Raw genomic sequence first — 25196 nt, forward strand, 5'->3', positions numbered from 1 at the left:
ATGACGTAGTTGTAACGATATTATGTCACAATGGACTTGTGTCTTGATAGTTTCGCAGGTATCTTTTAAGAATCGGGTGTATTTTTGTAATGCGTTCGTTGCGTCCCAATAAGGCTCCATGTTATAATATACGACTAGCTTCCATTCATCTCGAATTAGCATCATGTCTGCTAATTTATCGAAGTATAGCCCTTGTGCTTCGCGGAATGGTATTATGTTGACATCGCACTGACCGGTTGAGAGGCATGATAAAAATAATAACAGTGCTGCGAACATTGATGACAGTGAAAACCTGGCCTTGTTTGCCTTTGGTTTTTGAGGACTCCTTGTTGAGTTTTGCTTATCGAGTTCTTGATGCATCTTAGGTAGTTCTTCTTCGGGGTGTTCCAATAAAATAGAGAGCTTGAGGACTGGACGCTTTAATGTGCCGTTTTTCGTTTTAAGGGTCACAACCCTTACATATCCGTCTTGTCCCGGATGTAGCTCTATAACTCTGCCCATTGCCCATTTTCCCGGCGGCAGGTTATCATCATGAATGAGCACGACGTCATTAAGGCTGATGTTGGCTAGAGGCTTTTTCCATTTACTTCTAGAGTTTAATAGTGCTAGGTACTCAGAACGCCATCTTTTCCATAAGTCTTGAAATATTTTCTGAGTGAGTTGCCATCTTGTACGCAAGTCTCTTTCTGTCTCTATCAATGTTAGAGTTGGTTCGCTGCTTAGAAAGTGAGAAGGAGTCAAATAGTTGATGTCATCAGGATCTTCTGATATAGCGCACAGTGGTCTCGAGTTCATACAGCCTTCGATCTGTGCTAATAAACTGCTGAATTCTTCATAAGTAAGTTTTTGATCTCCGATGACCCGTTTTAGATGGTATTTGAACGCTTTGACGCAGCTTTCCCACAAGCCTCCGGCTGTTGGCCATGCCGGTGCATTGAAGTGCCAGGAGATTCCCATGTCGGATATCGCACCTAGACACTCTGGATTCACGATGTTCTGGATTTCGAGGTATTCTTCCTAGAGTGTCTTGCTTGCTTTAAGGAAGTTTCTTCCATTATCGCTGTAAATATGTAAGGGAGTACCTCTTCGAGCCGCCATTCTGCGCAACGCCGCTAAGAAAGCTGATGCTGTCATGTCCGATACCAGTTCGAGATGCACGGCTTTAGTGGCCATGCAGACAAACACGCAAACGTATCCTTTAGTAGTCTTGATACCACGGCCCTTGTTGGCCTTGAGGAATACGTGGCCTGTGAAGTCTACGCCAGTGTGTTCAAAAGGACGAGATGGATTGCTTCTTGATGCAGGTAAGTCGCCCATGATTTGATTTTTCATATTTTCTTTTTGTTTTTTGCAGGTCACGCAGCGCCGAATAAATTGCTTAGTGACGCTGTTGCCTCCGACGATCCAATATTTGTTTCTTATGAAATTTAGGGTTAGTCGCGTACCGCCATGAAGAGCCATTTTATGTGCGTTATCAATGATAAGGCTAGTCAAGCTATGCTTGTGTGGTAAAATGATTGGGTGTTTCATGTCATACGCAATGTACGCGTTTCTCAATCTCCCCTTGACTCGTAGGATGCCCTCTTCATCTACGAATGGGCACAAATCTAATATGTTGCTTTTAGTCGAAATAGGTCGACCCTTCTTCAAATCTTGATATTCTTCTTGAAATTCTGTTTTTTGGACCCGCTTGATAATTAAGGCCTTCGATTCTCTTATTTCCGATAAATGAAGATAATTGTCAGTTTTTCTGTCTTGTTTCTTCGTGATGAATCTTCGGACCCAGGCTAGCACGTGCACTAATTTTGATAACGAACTATATTTGCCGACTAACTGGTCGATGATGTTGTCTTCTGGTTCAGGATTTACGGCGACGTTAGCTTGTATATTTTTTTGGTCTTCGTTCGTAGTGTAATGAATGGTTTTATCTTCACTTTCCGCTTGAAACGTCGGTAGCCAGGTGGGGCCTTGCCACCATAAAGTATGTTGTTTCAATTGTGACGCGGTAAGTCCTCTGCTTGCGCAATCTGATGGATTCTCTGCCGATTTAACGTAGCGCCAGCACTCGGGAGGGATGACTTCTGTGATTTGTCGCACCCTGTTGGCGACGAATGTATTCCAGCGGTTAGGATCACCTTGCAGCCACCCTAAGACGGCTGTCGAATCCACCCAACCATAGATCTTGATATTATGGTTGTTTAAACATTGTTTTACCTTGATCGTCAGTTTTGCAAGAAGATGGGCTCCACACAATTCTGCTCTTGGTAGCGAGATAGTTTTACTATTCGGCACCAATCTTGATTTTCCGGCTAGTAATACGATTTTCGGTTGGCCTTCTATATTTATTTTGCAATAGATAACGCACGCGTAAGCTCGCGGCGTCGCGTCGCTGAATGCATGTAACTCGATATCGCTGACAACGCCGGTGCCGATCCATCGTTGTATTTTAAATGTGTCTATATTATTGTTTATATCTTGTTTCATAATTGACCATTCCTTATGCATATCAGCTGGTATCTTGTCATCCCATTTCAGAGGGGTTTTCCACAAAAGTTGAAAAAGCAGCTTCAAGTTAGTGGATATGGGGGTGAGCCAACCCAAGGGGTCGAACAATTTGGAGATTTCGGACAATAGTTGACGTTTGGTAGTGTGTTGCGGGACGTCCGAAACTATTTCCATTTTTGATTCAAAATGAAATATATCTTGAGAAGGGTCCCATTGGAGTCCCAATGTTTTTCTTGATTCCATTTCTTTAAAGTTGTAGTTATTTTCATCAGAAGTATCTTGATTGTCAGTTCTGGCCAGTTCTTGTTGATTTGACATCCATTTTCTTAAATAAAAGCCTCCGGACTGTAGTAGCTTTTGCAATTCTTGCTGTAATTGCTTGGCTGCTGAAACGGAGTGGGAACCGTGGAGAAGGTCATCCATGTAGAAACATTCTTCGAGTGCTTGAGCTGCTTCAGGGTAGTTTGACCTTTCGTCATGGGCTAACTGCTTTAAGGTCATCATTGCGAGGAATGGTGCAGCTTTTTGACCGTAGGAAACTGTTGTTAGTTGGTATTCTTGTAACCTTTCCTGTGGCGAATCTCTCCAGATAATCTTCTGCAGACTTTGATCTTCTTGATGTACCCATATCTGCCGAAACATTTTCTCGACGTCGGCGATGTAAGCTACACGGTGCTGTCTCCACTTCAAGATTAGCGATAAAAGGTCCTTTTGGAGGTTAGGCCCTTTGTGCATGATATCATTGAGGCTGACTCCTGTAGATGTCTTCGCTGATCCATTGAATACGACACGAAGAGCTGAAGTGCTTGATTCTCTTAAAACGCAATGATGTGGTAAGAAGCACTCACTCGTCTCACGTGCCTCACGTGCGTTATTCCATTGTTTAGTCGGCGATATTGTCATATGACCTATAGATAGGTATTCGTGTATAAATGACTTGTACTGTTGCGCAATATGTTTATTGTTGTTGAATTTATATTCCAATTGCCGGAATTGCGCCACAGCTTTACTTTTTGAGTGGCCTAGTTTTTGTAGACCATCTTTTTTCAGAGGAATCCGTACTTGATATCTTCCGTCTGCCAACCTTGTCGTTGTTTCCTTGTAGTATTTGACACACTCATCTTCTTCGTCGGTGTCGAGTGTTTGTGTTGGTATATCTTCGATTTCCCAGAATTTCTGGATGTCTTCGATGTTATTTAACACCAAATTGCATTGGAATCTTTGCGGTACTCTCCCGCAAACAATCCATCCTAAGTGAGTCTCTTGTACGACAAGGGATGAATTTTCATGCTTGTACATTCCATGCTTTAAAATAGTTGCGTAAATTTCAGCACCCAATAATATATCGATTGTGTTGTTGATATTATAATTGGAGTCCGCCAGAGGTAACGTATCCAAAATATCCCATCTTGGTTTGGGAAAGGTGAAATTGGGTAATTTTCTTGTTACATCCTTCATAATAAAGGCCTCAGTGTTGAAGGAATATTTTTCATCTGATGATAAACAGGTCACATACAGCATGCCTTTACATGTGCTATCCGTAAGGCCCACTCCTGTGATCACACCCTTTCCTTGCTGTCGTGGCAACCCTAGTTGTTGAGCGGTGTTTTCAGAAATCAAACACATCTGGGCCCCCGGATCTATTAAGGCGCGCATCGTACGGGGTACTCCATCATTTCCCAGGATCTTGATCATAGCTGTGGCTAAAAGGATATTTGGGTCTTCATAGTCATCTTCACGTTGTTGTGCCACGTGAGTCCCAAATCCTTGTTGTCGACTTTGATTTCCGACCGTATTTAGCGACGCTGCATTTTGATTGTGAAATGTCTCGTGCAAAAGTGTATTATGATACCCGTTGCATTCTTGACACCGTTTAGTAGAATGGCACGGTTTGCCGTTATGATTGTATAAACAATTACTACATAGATTAAGTTTTGTAATTGTTTTTCGTTTAAGTCCTGGAGCCATGTTTTTAAACTCAGTACAAAAATATATTCCATGATCTTGCTGGCAAACTGGGCACTTGCGGCGGCATTCGAGGCCTGCCTTACTGGCGGGAGTCTTAATTGTTGCTTGTAAAATACTGATTGAAACGGATTGATTTGTATTGATTACTTGATGTAGATGGTGAATTCAAACTTGTTCGATTTACAGCGGCTTCTTGCTTGCGCCGTGACGACTCCATAGCTGTAAATTTGCCCTCCAAAAATGACAAAAATTCCTTTAATGATGGTAACTCCCTGGGCTGTTTTAGAGCCGTCATATATTCGTTGTGAGTTTCGGTGTCCAATTTCTGTTGTAATAAATGGACTAAAATTGGATCCCAGGTGTCAATGTTGACTCCTAAGTTTTTTATACCGTTTAAACTTTCTATTGTGACGTCATGGAGTCGTTTAACGTGGCTTGACGTAGCTTGTTGCATCACTGGAAGGCTTATGACGTTGTTTATGTGAGTCGTAAATATTAGTTTTTTGTTGTTATATCGATGGTTTAGTATTTCCCAACATGTAGTATAATTTTCTGAACTGATGGGTAAGTGCTGTATGAGTCTTTCTGGTTCGCCCTTGATTTTGCTCTTCAGAAATTGCATCTTTTGAGCGTTAGATAAACATGGGTTACTGTGGCTAGCTTCGGTGAATAAATCTTTAAACGAAACCCATTGTTGATAGTGACCGTGAAATACGGGGATGTCTAGGCGTGGGGTAGACTTTTCTCTGTGCGATGTTGACCACAACTTGCTGTTAATTTGCTTCTTCATTGCTGCATGCTCGTTTTCGTATTTGGTAAAAGTATCTTCGTAGTCTTCATCCGTTCCCCCGAGTTCACTATCTATTTCCCAGTGCAGCGAATCGATGGCAGCCCAGCGAGAGTCCAGAGATTTTATGATATCTTCAAGCTCCCATTTCTCTGCGACGCTGTCTAGCTTGATATTAGCCAGCGTTCGAGCTAACGCCTTGAAATTGCTACTTTGCTTGCGTAACATTTCATCTAGCTTGCTGTTATTCCCTTGCGAGGTAAATGTGGGTTCGGGCTGAATTGTCTCGCTTCCGGGTGCTTGCAATGTCGGGTTGGTTGCTCCAGATTGCTGTCTTGGGGTCGGTTTAATGTTGAGAGGGTTGGGCTTGGCTATTTCCGTGGGCGTGGACGTTGAAGGGATTGACTTTTGAATTAATTCTCTTGTTTGTATGTAGTTATCATATGTATCATCATAAAGCTTGTTGCAGAAGTAGATGTGATTAGGATTGTCAAACTCACGTAGCTTTTCGTCATTGCTGTTGAACTCCTCCCAGTGTAAGTCGAGAGAATATAGCTTCCTCTTAATGTAATCTTCTGTCTTACGATCTTGGCTATCTTTTTTAAAGTTGATTTTCACTTGCTTGATTGCAGCTTGCAGTTGAACCTGATTTTGATACAGATCCTCCATATTACAATTTCTTGATAATTGGTAATATGAATAAAAAAAAGAACTTGATAATGAATGGTGGTAGACTTGCTTGATCACCTCACTTGATAAGTCGTGTTCACTTTTCTTGCTTTCTTGATTGTTCGCGTATGTATAACTGCCTTGTTGCTTAGTTGACCTTGTTGTCTTACTTGATACCTTGATGACTGCTTGCTCACTTGCTGGTTCAATATTCTTCGCGCTCCGCTAGTTCTGCCTTCTCAACCCAGTCGGTGGAACCCGCTTGTGGGAAGCCAACTGAGTCGAACTGACCTCAAACGAAAGGAGCACAGAAGATGGATTTCGAAGGACCAATAATGTTAGAGTACTTGCTAACTCTAACATTTACTTGATGAATATCTTGATAGTAATTTGGAACACGAAAGACGATTTCTTGAGATAAACTTGATTTATTATAACTTGATAGGTGTGCACACTTATAGAATAGCGAACGTGAATATGTTTTGAATGAATAGGTACTTATTGACTAATTACGAAACTTTTATATAAAACTAAATGCTGATGGGGCAAATGAACAATATGATGCATGTGCAATTTACTTGTACAATGACAAATCTATACTTTTGAAACATACAAGAAATTCCATTTTGTTTACTCCACACTGAGCCCGATGGCACCCAAGATTAGATACTTTGGCAGCAATGTAACTAGCTTATCTATTGAAGACCAATTTTTCCTCACTCTAATGAAACTACGGCAGAATAAATGTATATTTGAACTTAGCAGGTTTTTTAATATTAGTGAAACAACTGTGTCAAATACTTATATTCATATCATGGATAAATTTTATTCATCAACTATGGAGTAGAATAAATATCTGGCCCAGTAAAGAATTGATCCAATACTACATGCCTCAATATTTTAAACAATATGATGAAAATGTTAGAGTTATATTAGATGGAACTGAAATAGCTGTTCAGAAACCAAAAAATCCAACTTCTCAGCAAGCTTCGTGGAGTAGTTATTATAAACATGCAAACACTCTTAAAGTGTTAGTAGGAGCAACACCAGGTGGATTGCTATCGTATTGTTCACAAGCATATGCTGGATCTATAAGTGACAGGCAGACAGTTGAACGAAGTGGTCTAGTGTCCAAGTGTGAAAGTGGTGACAGTGTACTAGCAGATAGAGGATTTACAGTACAAGACATGTTTGCAGACAAAAACATTACTGTAAAGATACCTACTTTTTTGAAAGGAAAATCACAGTTACCAGGTTTAACAATCATAAAAGATAGACAACTTGCAAGTAAACGTGTCCATATAGAAAGGATTATTGGATTGACAAAAACCTACAAAATATTAAAGTCTGAACTTGATCATAGTTATATTCCAATAGCAAGTAAAATATTTTTTGTATGCTTTATGTGTTGCAACTTTCGAGAATGTATAATGAAGAAAAATAAATAAAATAACGTTACTTTTTAATGGTTTTTTATTAACATCAAATAATCCTTATACAAATATTTGTTCATTATAGCTGGTTCAAGGTCATGAACATAAAAGTGTATTAATCCTGAGAGCATCTCATTAATATAGGAATCATCCCGCTCTATAAATAAAACTTTCAAGTCCTTAAAAGTATCATCATCATATATATAAAATTGAAAAACCAGAACGGGATAAAAAACGAGCGAAGAAGAGAGATGGCGCCTTACAAATTTCTAAAAAAGTTTTTGACACGTATCTCGAATACAACGCACGTATGATAAGAAAAAACTGTTTAAATCTATTATCTACATATGAGAATAAAACTAGAACATAAAAACTATCGCTTTCGATGCGTATTTAATTTACAATAAGGAAAAGAAATTTTCATAACAATCTTCATTTTACGACTTCGACCATTTCTCGGCAACTCTCGGTTGCTTTCGTTTGGCGGTGCTACAGATTAGACCAAATAATCCGTAAGTTAAAGTAATCTAAATTATCTTTGTCATGTTGGTATACAGGTATTTCTGAGTTTTTTTACACGAAGTAAAATAAAAAGTGCTGCCAACCTCAACCTTAGTCCATAGCCCATACGAGTGAATTATGCCATTTATGACATATCAATCAAATTAATATTATCGTATGATTATCGTGTTAATAATTTGTATTTTATTGTTTTAAATTTCTTTATGAGTTATTATTATTCAGATTGATTTTCATGGCTCCGGCAAACATTGTCATTCGTCCAGGGAAAGGGCTGCCGAGATGAGCCAAAAATACAATGTTATAGAATGGGAGACGAGCGTACTTGGGACAACAAAATGGGAGACGCCCGATGGCGTGAGCTATCGCAAGATCGCAAGAAACATGACGTGATCTGGTATCGGAGGCCAGGTGTCCTTTGGATCGTTGCGTCACCTTAGCCGTAGTAATGTTAAGATCCAGAAAGGGAAATGGGGACTACCTACGTTTGTATGAAAAGGCGATTTATGGGTGGTGGTCGTCCATATTCGTGGCTTAAAGCGGAAAATAAATAATCTAATGAACGTTTTTGCAACTAGGCTTACAACAATAAGTAATAATTTTATGTTAAAACAAGTTTTAAATAAATACCTACGTACGTTATAAGAAAATTTCGAATTAAGTTATCCAAATAACGGCTACCTACTTGACAAATAAGAAATCCTTATCACAGTTATAAACCCGGGCAGGGTTGAATACATAATAATGTCGGTATTTAACTAAACATAAGACAAACTCTTTATTTCATTTACGCGAGCGGAGCTGCGGGCCCGTCTAGCATACAATAAAATTGCAATACTTTCTTGCACTGCAATAAAGCTGCCCTTGGATTTGAGCATAGTAAGGGTGTCTTTTTTTCAGGCACAAATCACCATTTACCTTTTCAAGGTATGGTACTGACACCTCATTTATTGTGCTATACCGTGCAGCATATGGGCACTTTACCTCTTCACAGTCTCTTCTCCTATATCTATATCTGGTGAGGCGGCAAGGAATGGATATTCTTGAGATATAAACAAACCACAGTTTTGCACGTCTAACCCATATACAGCTTCATATTTTTGAATAGCGAGCGGTTCCTGTATTTTTCCATGTGTGACCGCTCTTGTGTGCACTGGCTTAGGCGAGAGAATTTTGTCTATTATAGCCTTTTTTCCTATATGGGTGCTATGGCTGTGTAAAACATGCTGGCTGTAATCCTGCAGGACCGCATTTTATGCCAATCCGGCGAAGCATCTTGTCTTCTTGTTTTTTGTTCCACCTCTTTGATTTGGTCAGTACTAATGTTATTAAGAAATAAATATTTTAGTATTTTTTCCTGCATAGTATCCTCAGTATATGAGTGATCCCATTCAATCCCATGAGGATTTGCCGGTTCGTATGTTTGTAGTAGAGGCATAGATGTCTCCCCATAACCTAGGACTAAATTTCTGACATAGTCCTCATAGTTTTGCATGATGTCCTCCTCTTTCAGGGGTTCGTAATTACAAGTTTTTATTCTCTTACTTGGCAAACTTTGTGCAGCAATGGGTGATTTCTGGAAAACCTTTGTAGGTTTCTTAAAGGTCATCAGTTGTTGAGTGCAAACTTGATGTAATAATATATACTGTTTGTTTACTATATCGTGCGCACCTAACAACAATACAGCAACATGCTTGCAGCTAGCTTCTGTACCGCTCCCTGCAGCACACTCACAGTGGCACTCCTCTATTGAACCTTCTTGAGTAACTTTCACATCAACAACATATGTCAGGCTCTTCATGCTGGCTTTGCATTGTCCACGTAAACAGGTGTACGCACCATCGGACGAGTAACGAGCCGTCACAAGATGACGAGATTCGTATAACAGTTGTCCTTTTGGGTGAGTATTGAATCTGTAGAAAAATAGTGCAGACATTAGACATTTTATATACCTACATTGTCAACAAGTAATAATCATGGACAGTGTGATGTACAGTCAAGAAACTAAATTATTAAGATACCTTTGAAAATATTCTTGTATTTCATGCTTGCTGATGTTGGGAATAGGCGAATCGGCGTTAATATCTCTAAAAGTATCAGACGGCGGGCACACATATGATCGGTCCTCCTGTACGTCCAGATTAGCACCAAAGTTTTGGTTACGATCGTAAGCCTCCAATCTAAAAAAAAGATAACACTTGAGCATGGAAATTTTAAATGAACACTAAAAATACGAGACATAACCTCAAATATAATAAGTGATTACCTTTGTATCAAAATAGCCTTTTTTCCAGCCACTGTCGCATTTCTCCTTCGAAGCTCAGCTTGAAGCTCACGCACAGTTATTAAAGCGTACATTTTAAGTAGATAATCGCAAGGATTAAGCAAAAAATCGACACCACACACTTGACACGAAACGTAAACAAGGTATAGTCGCTTGCAGCGCCATCTCTCTCGAGCTTTTAGTGTGCCTCCCAATTAAAGTCGTTGGAATAAAAAGTTTTTACTGTATCGCAGTTCTTTTTGCAATTTTGATACTTAGTGCTTAAAACAGTATGTCGTTAGTGGTATGAATGTTTTCCTTTGAAGTGAGCGTTATTAGTTGGTTATTAGAGTCTGGCTAGCCAAATTTTGTTGACACATATTTCCTTGTTGCATCACCAATTGTCTATGCTTTTAAAAAAAGTTAAAAGTCTCTTGTCAATTTATGTCATTCATTCAAATTGTTCGCGGTTTATAAGGGCGTTTATTTTAAATAATAGGTACTTAAATAATATTAATAATTACTATATCGAGTGACATCCGCAACCTATTATTTAAGCTCGTAAATAATTACGACAATGTGCGAAGTCGACGTGAAGCGTTTTATAACGAAAAACTGCAATGTTTACAAGTCGGAAACAATTTCGTAGGTTGGTGCTCTATTAATATTTTGATACTTTAAGTACTAGTTCTAAACTTCTAACATTTCCCTATAACTTTGATTAAGTATGTCAATTTATTAATACCTGAATTTCATAAACAGGACAAGTGTGTAAAAAAAAACGGATAAATTAGAAGTTCTGGAAAATATCAATAAAATCAAAACATTGGAACGTAATCATATGTGTTTGTCGTTGACTATACTTTACATAGTGGTAGAAATTAATGTGAGCTGACTTTGAGTGCAGTCAACGTATATTTAACTTATTTCCTTAGGTACCTTACGTGTGCACAGAAAATAAAAAATATTTTCTAGTATCAAAACTATAATTCCTACTACACACAGTGTGACCAGCCCAAGATTTTTTGAATTTCCCGCCAAAACTTTGGGTAATATTTCAGTAGCCAGACTCTAGCATCAACAGGAATATCGTAGAAAAGTATTTTACTACCATACTTTTTTGTTTGGCTCTAGACGTCCATTTATAAAATGTCATTTATTCTATGTAATGGCGTGGGATGTGTTGATTTGGTTTAATTACTCTTTAACTTATTTTCGTTACTAAGAAGTGTCCGTTGGAATCTAATTTATGTATGAGATCGTAAGAAATATGATTAAATTTATCGTATATATAGCATTCTTATCGAATCGTAGGCCAAATTCGGCATGATTCTTTACTAAGTCCCTCGTTAAGCTCAAGAAGGCTTGTGTTGTGGGTACTCACACAACGATAAATATAATATACAAATACTTAAATACATAGAAAACATCCAATACTCAGGAACAAATATATATAGACATATAGATAGAATACTCTTTCTTGGCACACCTCCGTAAAAACTTAAAAAGATACAAAAGAAAAAAACTATTGATATATCTGTATATATGTATCTGTGTTCATCACACAAATAAGTGCCCTTACCGGGATTCGAACCCAGGACCATCGGCTTCACAGGCAGGGTCACTACCCACTAGGCCAGACCGGTCGTCAAACTATTTTTTTGTAATTTGATATTTCGGTAGAAGAATCAATTTTTCCGGAAGTCGGTATTAAAACGCTATTACTGAGGGCACGCCTCGTGTGCCACCCTTGCAACACTTTCTCGGGCAATTTTCTTGGGGTCGTGTCGCGGGATCGCGTTGCCCCGTCTAACGTTACGGTGATTCTTGCTTTTTGCACGAACACGAGAACTCAAACAGACTCAGGCAGAAAGGCGAAATATTCGGTGTTTAGCATGTCTAGTTAGTAGGTATCAATAACGACGGTTAATAAAAATACAGACAACGGACTGCCTAAATCATGGAAGATAGGGCCTTGAAATTCCTTTAAATGTAAAATAATTCACCTAATTACATGAAGCTCTATTACACTTAGTGACAACAGTCACTGAGAATGAATGTTGTGAAATTTAAAATTTCAAACACTAACGACTAACGGAGATGAAAATGGGGTTGGAATTTGTAGTACGCGGATTCATTCGCGGAGGCCAGTGTATATGTGTTCTCATAGGAATCGGGCTGCAGTAGGTAGAGCAGCAGGAAGACGAGCGCAGGAGTGGACTGCCACTGGACATCCGCCAATCAGCGACGCCGGCGCATCCTCATTATGGCAGGAAGACGCCAATTCGCCGCCATTGGTCGAGGATGTCCACTCAACACTTACCGACGGTTTACTTGCAGTTATCCGCCACGCCAAATATAGCTTAGAAAAATTGCAGTTGAACTCTACCAGACAACTATACTATACCTATTCGACTACTATACTCTTAAAAATAAAATCCAGGAGTTGTTAAACATTCAAAATCGATTAACCTATTGGCCGAAAAAGAATTAAACCGACTTTATTCACGGAAAATTAGCCACATTTACTAATAAATCATAACAAAACTCCACCCTTATAGTGACAGGCACTCAGTGGCCACAGTGGTATGTTTACAAGCTAAACACGCGTGTTGTCTGGCGGTTTCGCCCCGCGCGGCAATAAGTCTGACACTTGATCAATATTTATAATGCTGTCAATGGCGAGCCTTATTAGCACGCCGACGTCTGGGAGAACGACAAGTAACAAGTCCATGTCCATGGTGCCTTATGCCGAAAAGGAAAAACTGATTACCTACTCATCTGGGTTATATTTATATAATACATATTTAAATAGGTTAGAGATAATATTTAAATAGGTTAGAGATATATTTTGAAAGGTTTTATTTAGGAAACTACTAGATGTACAGAGACAATTCTAGTCTCGTATTGTAGCAAATTTAGTCCACTTTAAAAACTAGTCCTTTAAGGTTATAATCGCCCAAATCTAAAAGAAAACCGAAATTTTCGCGGGTTTTTCGATATTTGACAAAGTTGCGTTCGGCGCTCGAAGTCACAAACTTGTATTATTCATTGGGCCAACATCATAAATAAGTCTGCAAAAATCAGAACTACCGGATTTGACGCAAAAGAGCCAGGTTACAAAATTCGACAAAGTTACTGGATTAAGATTGGGGTTGGTAGGTACTAATTTGTATTTTCTGCGCTTGAATGTTTAAGAACATTGGTAAAACAAATGATCAGTTTTGAGTCAGAACCAACTACCTCCAGTTTTTATGCGGATGTTTACGTAACTGTACTCTCAATAAGTTGCCCGCTTTTCTTTGACAGTTCACACTAATGTGTTGTGTTTTAGTTCAGATTGCCTATATTACTTATTGAACTGAACTCAAAGAAGGAATTCTCGTAAATTGAAATTTTTACATCAATTTGAAAATACCTGACACCATTCCGCTGATTTTATAATACATACGTACTATAGGTAGGTACTTACCTAAAATCGGTTCAATAAATGTCGCGGGAAGTTCCCGTTCGTGAGAAAATATATAATTTTAAAAACAAATGATAAATAAATCGTTATTTCAATATAAATTAACTGCCGAGTGCTGAAGTTATAAAATTTCTTAGCATCAAGTGAACTAAAAGAAATAAAAGAATAATATTCAAGTCTCACTTGACTTCGCCTTGGTTAAGCTTAGATTCATTTATATTATAACAATTAATAAACCAATCAACCCAAATTCCCACGTAGAGAATTTGAAACAGAGTTAAATGTAAAGGAATTGCTTTCTAAAAGTGGAGTGGGCTGAGAGCTGTTTGCAAAATAGAGTTAAATGGAGTGGCGTGGCGGCCGCGCCTTTTGTCTTGAGCCCCCTCGATTAGTCGAGCACCTCTTACTTCAGAGGGCGCGCGATTGCTTCACAGTTTTAAATTGTTTCGTATCGATGGGAAATTTGTGACTTTTGACGTACTAAAGAGGTATGAACGGTAAACAATAAGTAATTTTTGCAGTAGTTCTTAGTGCTCCGCACAAAACTTTGTTCGCGGATCACTTATGATCACTTAGGTCCTGTTTGTAATTAAAATGTTCTCACAAGGTGCGCTTTGGGCACACTGCCGTATTCGAACTTCAAGATATTCACAAGAGACGACACGTACTAGATCCATTCTAGATACGTTATAGTTTAGATATCAACTAGTTCTCTTTTGCAGCGCAATTCGGGCAACCAATGTCACTTTTACGTTAGATAGAGTAAGATATCTATTAGATGTGAATTGGATCTCTAAATCATATCCTGTGGAAATCGTTCAAGTGTATCTCCAGGATCGGGCAAATGTCAAATTTGACAGGTTAGATCTTAAACATATCGTTATCGTATCTTGGTGATGTCTAAAAGATATCTAATAGATGTCTATATCAAAATCCAAATCCGGCCCACAGTAAATACCTTACTGCCAAATACATAGGTGCCTACTATTTAAAGCATATTAAAATGCTGTGCTGTGGTCAGCTGTATTGTAGGTACCTAATTTTTGTGTACGAGAGTATTGTCAAGACATTATAAAGTTTAAATATCATTAACAGGTTAACTGTTTGCTTGAATTTATGAAACGTGCTCTAAGTTTTTTTTCTCTGTTGTCATCAATAACGTACTATGTACCCAATATTAATGAGTAATATTTCCGTACGTTAACGAAGAAATCTACATTATCCATTCTCAACTTTTCGAATCATCGTTTCAGTTCGCCGTCCACTGGCGCGATGGCACTGGCTGGCATCTTCCGTTATTTGCCGTCCACTCGGTCAATTAAAACTGCTAAAAACTTGGCATCTTTCGTTATTCGGTCCTCCGTGTTCATAAAGAGTATAGCGTCTGACGGTAGCCTGCTGCTAACATTGTTTGACCCCTGGATAAAACTAGTGGCTCTGGTAACTGTTGGTGTAGATCTCGCAAATCTGTCGTTGAATAGCTTAAAACTGAATACCTAAATGTATTGCCCCGCCATTTAGATAAAAACAAAAACTGAATCAACAAAAAAAAGATCCTGCACGAGAATCGGTACCTGGAGAAGAACAGCTGGATAGACATATTATTCTACGAGAGCATTTTTGGCCAAGATGAAACGAAGACACTTCAACAAGAAATAACAGAAATATACGTAGCTGGTGGTCAAAGAAGATATATGGCAGTTGAGTAGTTTGGTGAATGTCAGATCTCTAATGAACGCTTGTTAAATGTTCGGACTCGAGGGCTCGTCACTCGGACTTTTGGTCACTCTCCAACTGCACTGTTACAATCTATTCTTTTTTAAAGTATGATGGTAGCACCGGCACCGGCAAGTAAGCACCGGTCATAAGCAAACTGTTTTAATTTGGCCCATTCTTAATAAGATACAAATAATAATACATAAACAATAACTTAAATAATGAATGAGGCAAAGGCGACGAATGAGGTTTCAAAATTGATTATTTATAACTTACCCGCTGCTTTGTCTTTTTAAATATTGATCCTAGCGAAAACTGTTCTACATGTTTCTTGTAGGAAATTTTATGTTTATTATTTATGTGTAAGATTTTTTTGCTATGAGTCATACTTTTCAAATTATTAACGAATAAATAAAAACAAGGAAACTTAGAATTTATTATACTAGAACTTTCCCTCTTTATTATCTTTTTAAATATTGATCCCTGCGAAAAGTGTACTGAATCATTTTTGTTCAAAATTTTGTGTAGATTATGATCGTTTACAACATTTTTTGATATTGGCCACCGTTTATGAGTTATTTACGAAAAACTAAAAAAAGGGACCTTAGAAGTGATTATAATTAAAATTCCCGCGTTAATATCTCTTTGAATATTGATCCTAGCGAAAAATTGTACTGAATCCTTCTTGTAGGCAATTTTATGCAGATTACTTATGTAATAGAACATTTTTTGCTATGCGCCACCGTTTAAGAGTTATTTACGAAAAACTAAAAAAAGGGACGTTTAATGTCAAATATCTCACTTCCGGTTAAGATTTCGATCAAGCAACCGGCAAATTCGGATTCAGCGGGGTCTAATTAGGTTAAAAAACCCGGTTGCCAAAAAGTAATATGATTTGCCAGTCGAAATAGATTTTATGAAAAATAAAACCAGTCTATAGGTACCTAGTTGTCGTGGCCAGATCTTAGAAATGATCATTTCATGATGTTGCAATCATTTCATCACATGATCGGTTGGCCACAATGGCCACATCATGAAAATGTCAAACTTAACCTAACATGAAGTAATCAATTCTAAATTGGCATTTCATGAAATAAAATTCTATGATCTGGCCCCGACATAATACAAGTGACGGTAATGACATCAGTATTTTAATTTCTCCAATAAAATGTTTACCTTACCTTCCAACCCAAAGACATAATATTTTCGAGGCGTTTCTAACGAGTCCATAGAAAAGTATCAATTCTATTACAAAACTACAGCAAAAGCTCTTTACAGTCCATCATTCTATCTGAGAGATAGATATTATATTTCTATTAGTATCGAAATCAAGAAACAGTTAGAGCGTAACACCGTTGGCTGTCCATCGGCTGTCAAGTCACAAAAGAAAATTAAAAAGAAATAATAATCGGTAGCCGAGCTGTCAGGCTTTGTGGCCTAACGAACTGAGCTTCCGTTTACCACCGTTTGTTTATCCTATTGTGCGTAAGCGGATCGCTACTGCCTGACGAAAAACACCGTAAGAAAGCACCGTCAGAGTCAAAAATATGTACATAATACCATTCCTTACTCCGAGGGCATTAAGACACAAAATCGTGTAGATATTTGTGGAGATTCGGGAGTGTTAGAGCGTTAAAGCGGGCGGGAGCCTAATTGTCAAACTGTTTTTTCATCGTTAATCAAATAAACATTAATTTGGAGCGTCGGAGGCGATTAGTGTGTTGTTGTTTGTGCGTTGACGTGTGAAGGAAGTCTCGGATGAGTTGGTTTTAAATGGGACAGGTGAGTTTGTGTTTAGAGTATCCACTGTGGACGGCAAATGAGGTCATGAAGACGAAATCCGACGTCCGGCGGACGGACACGATCCGAACCAAGGGAGACACAGAGAGTCGGATAGTGTAATGGAATTTATCTTATATTTTCCAGGGGCATCCTGCGACGATCTGCATGGCTCCACTTCATCTATATCGTAACCTTAACCCAATAATTCGGCAGCCACTATTATATACGAAAGCAACTGCCATCAACAGTAATTTCAAAGAGTCTGTATTTTCAAGCTAACAATACCTACGTCAATAAATCAGTAAAATTATAAATTACAGAAAATTTAAACGAAAATCACGAATTAAATGTATAAAATTGACAAAATGTAGTTAAAACATGGTTAGAGTAAAGTATGTACTCACTAGGTCTTAGTCCAGCCAGACCACTCCAGGCCCTTAAGTCCGAGAGACAATGGAACATTTATCAACTTTAATCAAGACATTAAGAGTTACAGCAATGAAGCATGTGCTCCAATTAGGTTCAGCTATTTTAATTACAACATCGTCTTTACACTCGCCTGTCGCACCTATCAGCCTATCAGAGTACACTCGTCCAACATGTATAATTGTATAATATGTCGTCGCGTCATCGTAAAATCCGCCAGATTATGATATTCATGAAAAGCCGCCATACATAGATTATTTAGTAAATGAGTTTTATAGCTTAGTTTTATTTATTGCTGCACTCTTGCACCACACGTGTTCAAACTATTACTATACCCTATATAGTTCACTCGAAAGACGTCCGTTCGGGTTTTTAGGAAAAGATAATTAAGTCTGTAAAAATATATCTCGATTTGTAATTATAGATATGTAATTATATTTTTTTAAATTGTTTTAGAGACTGGCAGACTTTTGGCGTTAGCGTTTTTTACGCTACTTAGGTATTGATATTATTGATGCTGACTGTACACCACAAGCAATGGTAACAGCTGCCATAATATTCTCGTAATACTTAGCCAATAAGGAAAACATCGTGAGGAAACCGGACTAATCCCCATATGGCCTAGTTTACCCTCTGGGTTGAAAGGTCAGATGGCAGTCGCTTTCGTAAAAACTAGTGCCTACGCCAATTCTCGGGATTAGTTGCCAAGCGGACCCCAGGCTCCCATGAGCCGTGGCAAAAAATGCCGGGATAACGCGAGGAAGATGATGATGACTTAGCCAATAAGTCCAATAACTAAATTATTCATAATTGAATTAGTATCTCGTTGTGAGCGGCCACAATGGGGCAGTAAGGTAGTACCATTAGTTATTCTGTGGCAGTAACATATATTATACCTACTGAACTGCCTGCCTCCTCAATCAATATCATACGTTTTTACTGTCATAACCTAGCTCTGGTCATAACTTAAGCGACGTTTGTTTTCGCTATACATTTTATGATGACACAAAGTGTGGACAAGATATTAACAGAGTAATGTAGACCTTTTATACTTGCAAAGATAAAATAAAAATATGTGATGTGTTCAGTATATAGTTCCATCTTTCTGAACTCTTCTTTTTAAAAGTCTCCCCTAATTGAAGATCGGTAGATAAGTAAGTACTTGAAATTTTCCGTTGTTCAAATACGAAATTAAAATGTTGTTGTTTTGTGACAAAATATATAGGGTAGTTACCTATCTTATTTGTGTACTCTCTTATATCTCCCCGCTTACTGTCACAGTCACAACTCCTCATCCGTCTTTTATTTTATTTTCTTCAAGCAAATAAAGTTGAATTATTAAAAAAAAGAAAAACAATTTAAGCTGACAGAAGCTCATTGAGCAGCGAAACGTATTCAAATATCGAAATTGTTGACGAATTAACTTCCCTGCGAGACTCAACTCCCTTACCACTTGACAACTCGCTCTCCAAAATTGTACAACTTAACCAAACTTCCTTTACACCCAATCATCTATTGCTACACCTTTATTACAAAGTATTATAACTCAGATTAGATTGACAAACGTTTTGATAAACGAAAGTGTAAGTTGGTAATTTTACACGAAGGGACGGGACAGCCGTTCGCGTTCGTTTTACTAGTTACTCAATTAGGCCCTTTGTATTTGTTTATTTGAGTTTGTATAGCCAGCACGAGCAGGACGCACATACATTCACCCATAACCCAGAGAAGGAAAGATTGTGTAAAGTAATTTGAGACAGTTCTTTTCACGGGTAATACGTTCCTATTTTGAATGGCAACACGGCGCGGCGGGAAATGCATTTAGATTTCTTTTTCTAATTTATGTAATGGCAGTCACCGATTTTCTTTGATACATTCCCGGTTGGAGGTTAATGCGATTCTTTGATGGTTTCTCTGCTGTTTGGATTGAGTTGAACGCGGACTGGGAAAGTCTTTCCACTAATGGTTTCTACTGCCATCTATGACTCTAGGACTTATATCATCGAATATTTTCCATTAGTCCTCTTGTCAGTAAGAAACAATTATTTTTATAAATTTTATTTTACCTATTATGTTTTGAATTATCGAGTCAAAAGGAGAGGAGAGAAAAGATGAGATTACAAATAATTTTCATAAGTAAATCTATATTTTTTTACAGGCAACAGAGATGCACAACTTGCACTAATATGTATAAGCTAGGTAGGTACTTTAAGCCGGATACTCATTAGCGAGCCGTAACCGTAACATGCGTGATACAGTAACGAGGGTCTAGTGTGTACGCGTGTTACAGTTTCGGCTCGCGACGTCGCCGGAACGCTGTGACCGAGCGTACTCATTTTGCGAGCTGTAACTGTAACCAAACAGATACAGTACGAGGTTCTAGTGTGTACGCATGTCACGGCCTGGCCACGACATTGGTCTAAGGCGATCGGCGGCGGCGACCGGCGGTAAGTCGCAAAAACAATAACCCGGCGACGCATTATGCATGCCATGAGCCTTGTCGTTGTCGCCGAGCGGCAACGCGCGCGGCGTGCACCGGGCGACCAGCGGCGGCGGCGAGCGGGGAGGGGCGCGACTCGAACATTTGTATCGGGCAGCGCAGGCGATGCCACGACTTTGTTTTTTTCTCGAGCGACATGGACACGGAAGCGTATATTATTGAAATTTTAAATGTACTTTCGCGTATTTAAGTATGTTGTAACGTCTCCACACTCATTCTTGTGTATTCGTTTTTTTCTGGGTGCTTTCTATACACAATATATAAAATACTAAACTAGATGTAAATAAATTTGTCGTCCTGTATTTAGCCCATGCACCCATTGACAAACAATTAAATATATACTAGGCACTGAAGTGCCACTTTTGAAAAAAAAAACATGTTTTTAAAGACGTCTACGTCCCAGCCGCTCCTAGTCGCTGCCGCCGCTACTAAAAGTACGTGGCATGCCTGGCGGTCGCTCGCGTTTGCCGCGCCGCCAGCCGCCACGCCAGTCGCCTTAGACCAATGTCGTGGCCAGGCCGTTACAGTTTAGGCTCGCGACGTCGCCGGAACGCTTTCACCGAGCGTACTCATTTTGCGAGCTGTGACTGTAACCAAACAGATACAGTACGAGGTTCTAGTGAGTACGCATGTTACAGTTTCGGCTCGCGACGTCGCCGGAACGCTTTCACCGAGCGTACTCATTTTGCGAGCTGTAACTGTAACCAAACAGATACAGTACAAGGTTCTAGTATGTACGAGAAGGCCACTCAAGCCGGATCTGATCCGCAGTTTTGGTTTGTAACTCCACGATGAAGTATTTCTCGCTTGTGCAGCATACATACTAGATGGCCTAGATGCCTACTCGATGATCATAAACGGCCACGATGATGGGGGACTCATAGAATGTATCGGGAAAGAAGATCCATAGAATACTTACTTACCTAGTATACTACATAGTACACTATTTTCCCTGTAGGCATCTATCAGCAAAATACATTTTCATCACACTCGCTCGTAAATGTGGAATTGCACGCAGGTTTAGCGGGAGTTATAGAAAAAGCGTTCTCCCTAGAGAGTTATGAAGTTTCTCGTGCCATAGTTAACAGGTTTTTGTCTTTATGCTTAATTTTTGTATCGCAAGTGTGATGAAACATTGTGTGTAACTCGGGCGTAATAATATTGCAAACTCGAGTCTATAAATCGCTCCGGCAAGCCGTCGCGATTTAACTTACTCTCGTTTGCAATATTCAACTTACGCCCCATGTTGCACAATGTACTATTATCTTCTGACCATTCACTCATGACGAAGAAATACTCGAATAATATAGTTGGTTCGCAGCGGCTAGCAACAACTGATCTTGACGTCCTCGAGCGCACTGCGAGCGCCATTTGGTTCGCGGCAAAAACCGACAATCGTCGGATCGCTGCGAGTCGCTCGTGTAGCGTTCGTTGCAGGCTCGCGAACCACCGGCGCAAGCCGCTCCCGAGGCCGTTTCAAGCGCTTTTGGAGAAAAAGCGCTGGTACAGGAAACAGTGGCAAAGGACTAGGGCTCAGTCGGTCAAGGCTGAGCTCAATAGTCTCGAGCGACTGTTAAGGGTAAAACTCAGCGAGCACAGAGCTGCAAGCTGGGAATCGCACATCGAGAGTCTAACTGATCACGTTCCTTCCATCCACAGGTTATGCCGACAACTCAGCGCGACGCCCGAGCCGATACGGCCCCTAGTGGACGACACCGACGGGGAACTGAAGTTCGCGGCCAAGGACAGAGCGGAAATACTCGCTCGCAGCCTTGAGCAGCAATTCAGGCCATTCCCCGACACCGACCCGCAACACACAGCGGACATCGTGCGGCACGTTCGAGACTACCTCAGCGTGCCCGTAGAGACCCACGATGATCCACTCTATTTGTCTCCTTCACAGGTCCAGGCGACAATCACGGTAACAGTAACGGTTACAGTTACGTGCAACGATACGGGTTCAGAAATGAGTACGTTGTCAACGTCGGCTCGCTGCGAGCCGCTCGCGTACCGCTCCCAGCAGGTTTTCGAACCACGTACACACTATGTTTTTTGGTTACAGTAAATGCAACGGTTACGGTTACAGCTCGCTAATGAGTACCCAGCTTAAGAATGTTTTAGACAAAAAAAAATCCTTCGAACTTTAAAAACAAAATGTATTTGATATTAATCTTGACTAGCAGTTACTCTCGTTTGACTTTAGTTATCAGTGCAAGCGAAAAGCACAATTATTGCAATGAACCATATCAAATAATTACCACTATTACCAGATTTTTAGAGTTGGAATGACGCTTTAGGAAGCATTTGGCCAAATCATAGTTTCGTGTAGAGTCGGACGGACCGAGATAACTCTGCATGACATTTGCAATGATAAAGTGTGGCAATGTCATAATTAATGTCAAATTTCTATGAAAATATGACGTTTATAATGCCACTCACTTTGTTTTATTCAAATCAGTGCAAAGTTAGCTTAGACGGACTCTACCTATCGATCAAACAGCCGCTGCACAAATAATCAATCGGAAAATTCACATTCAATTTGATTGATTGAGACATTTCAAACTAGAGCCCCATGTTGACGGAGTTTTGTATTCGCGTCATGCGTGGAGGTGTCGGAAAAAAGATTTCCGTCAGGGGCGAGTCAAGGCAGGGCCGATGGCGCGTGCAATATCGCGAAGTCAACACTAGAGGATGGTGTCGTGCAGTAGAGAGAGAGTCAAGCCAAGAATGTAAAGCATTTATGCTTACAAATAATATGTGCTATACAAGTCAGAATCTCCCTGTTCGATCAAGTTAGAGGAGCAGAGCTACGAAAGAACCAAGATCATAGACGTAGAGCAGGTAGGTCTTTAATGGCGTTCAAGAACATTGGTAATGACCTGACATAAATGTCCCCGCAATTCACCATGCCGGTGTATGAAGGAGGCGTACGATCAGCCTTTGTGGATATTGATGATCATCGATAATATCGGTATTTAGTAAATTTTTAAGAATTTCAATAACTTATATGTACATAAGTAAGCTGTATACGTGCTTAAAAATCCTGTTCAAACTACTTTTGTTATAAGTATTAAGGAATATAAACGCCCGTTGCATGAAGCGATCCATATATGCACACTCTCGCTCCCCCTGCATACAAAAGTCGACCTTCACCCTTAACCCCACGGTCTACAATGCGGCGGCAGCGCCCTTGTCCCCGAACCCGTTAGCTTGTTGACTTTAAATCTTCCCGCGTATTGACTCGGCTAATTTGGCAGTTTTTGCATGCCGCTTTGGAAACTGCGTTGGGGAAGGCAAAATAGCAATAGTAATAAAAGTACTTGTTTAAGCCTCGTATACACATAGTGTTGTTTTCCCCAATGGGTTTTTTAGGATAAAAATTAATACGCATTAGGGTAGACGGGGGACAATTGAAACAATTTATGTTTGATGGCCTGTAACTAAGTATTTTATTTTAACAGTTGTAAAGATATGCGCCTATATTATTAAACCTTATGTACTTAGTTCTTAAATAAAGTTTGTTTGAGAGCTCGAAGCCCTATCGCCCATAGTTATGCAAATGTCACTCTCTTCCCAGTATTTTGACTCTTGGAGACCCTATACATCTCTAAGGATAATTTGATAAACTAAGTATATGATCTTATAGTTCGGACACTTTTTTTTATGTACTTAATTCGACATTAAGAGACCATATACATCACTAAGTAATTGTAATATGTTAGTTTTGAATTGGTAGTTGCAGTTAGTTGTATTTTATAATTGTTAATGTAATTATTATTATTATTGATTTTATGTAAATTCAATGTTGACTTGTAAAAGTGCCCTTGTGGCCTATTTGCTGAATAAATGTTGAAGTTTGAAGTTTTTAATAAATATAGGTATATAGCGATTTGGTAGAGTACCAACTGTTTGGCATGGTTAGGCAATGTTGAAGCAGTTGACAGTACTAATGTAGAGAAAAATAATTCAGTTATAAAACCTATCGAAGTGAACCGAACGCGGTAGTTATAGAACTGATCATTGCAATTAAATTCATCAGAAACACTCGCTATATACAGCTAAAGTACTTACATATAACTACCTAAACCTCATAGCGAATCCCCACTTGAGCTCGCTTTATGCAAAATTGGAAAGAGACCAAAAGTTGAGTCTGACAGACGTTTGTGAGTGTGCTCCACTCTACTAGAGCTCACAAACATTTAACGAGCAGTCATTAGAGATAAAAAAATGTTACGGACAGACCCGCGGACTCTGCAATGGCTCCCTAGGCACGAACCACAAAAACAACGGACGAACACCTATGTAAGAGTTGTTATTTGATGAAATTATACTTACCTACCTAAGTAAGCTTTTGGTGGTTGCATGTCGTCATAACTTAGGAATATTTGAAGTGCACCTCAGTGGACGTGTCAAAATCGGAAACTTTACATAAAAGCCGTCTTTAATACCAAAGTTTCTGGTTAATTAAAGTCAGCCAGATACGGGGTAACAACTTGTTTCAATGCATGCTTGGGAAAGGAAACTTGTGTTATGACCTGAATACGATATGCTACCAACTTCTACTTTTTGAAGTCAGTACAAAATGTAGTTAATACCACCTTCAGTACAAAGATAAGTAAATCATATGACACGTCTCATTCATATAGTTTGAATTGTTTCGACGCTTGAAAGACACGACAGCTGCACGACAGTCGTGGCGACAATAATTACTAATTAGGTACCTGTGAAAGTGGGTAAGTAATCTAGGTATCTACCTATAATGTTATTGTCGTCACGACTGTCATGTCTTTCAAGCGCTGAAACTATTGAGAGTATATGAATGAGACGTGTCATAAGTAATTAAATTACTTACAATGCAACACGAACACTAACTGTACAAAGACTGCTAAAATCATAACCCTTCTATTTGGCTTCACTGCAGTCGGGAAAAAAATCTCAATCAGTCTCCATTTAGATCTTACTCAGTTACCTGCACAAATTCCCATTTCCCAGTGCCCTTAAACTGGCAGACTTCGCCGCGGGCAGAGCATTTTGCGCTCATACCGACTACAGACGTTTTATATTAGCCCGGGAAGTGATTTGCAAACACACAGACATCCAATTTTCCGACGTTTCTGCCTTACAAATCCAAAAAGTCTGATATCTTCACAATTCTGATA

General features: G+C 39.3%; 1 protein-coding gene across 1 annotated transcript in view; it reads right to left on the reverse strand.

Moving 5' to 3' along the window:
- Positions 1-3650: 3650 nt before the first annotated feature.
- LOC134794100 (trafficking protein particle complex subunit 5) overlaps positions 3651-25196 on the reverse strand; it is a 273621-nt gene continuing 252075 nt past the window's right edge. Inside the window, exon 6 of the mRNA XM_063765804.1 lies at positions 3651-3662. The gene's annotated coding sequence lies outside the window, so the exon portion shown is untranslated. The remainder of the gene's footprint in view (positions 3663-25196) is intronic.

The sequence above is a fragment of the Cydia splendana genome, chromosome 10 (assembly GCF_910591565.1).
Source record: "Cydia splendana chromosome 10, ilCydSple1.2, whole genome shotgun sequence".
In the NCBI taxonomy this organism is placed as follows: domain Eukaryota; kingdom Metazoa; phylum Arthropoda; class Insecta; order Lepidoptera; family Tortricidae; genus Cydia; species Cydia splendana.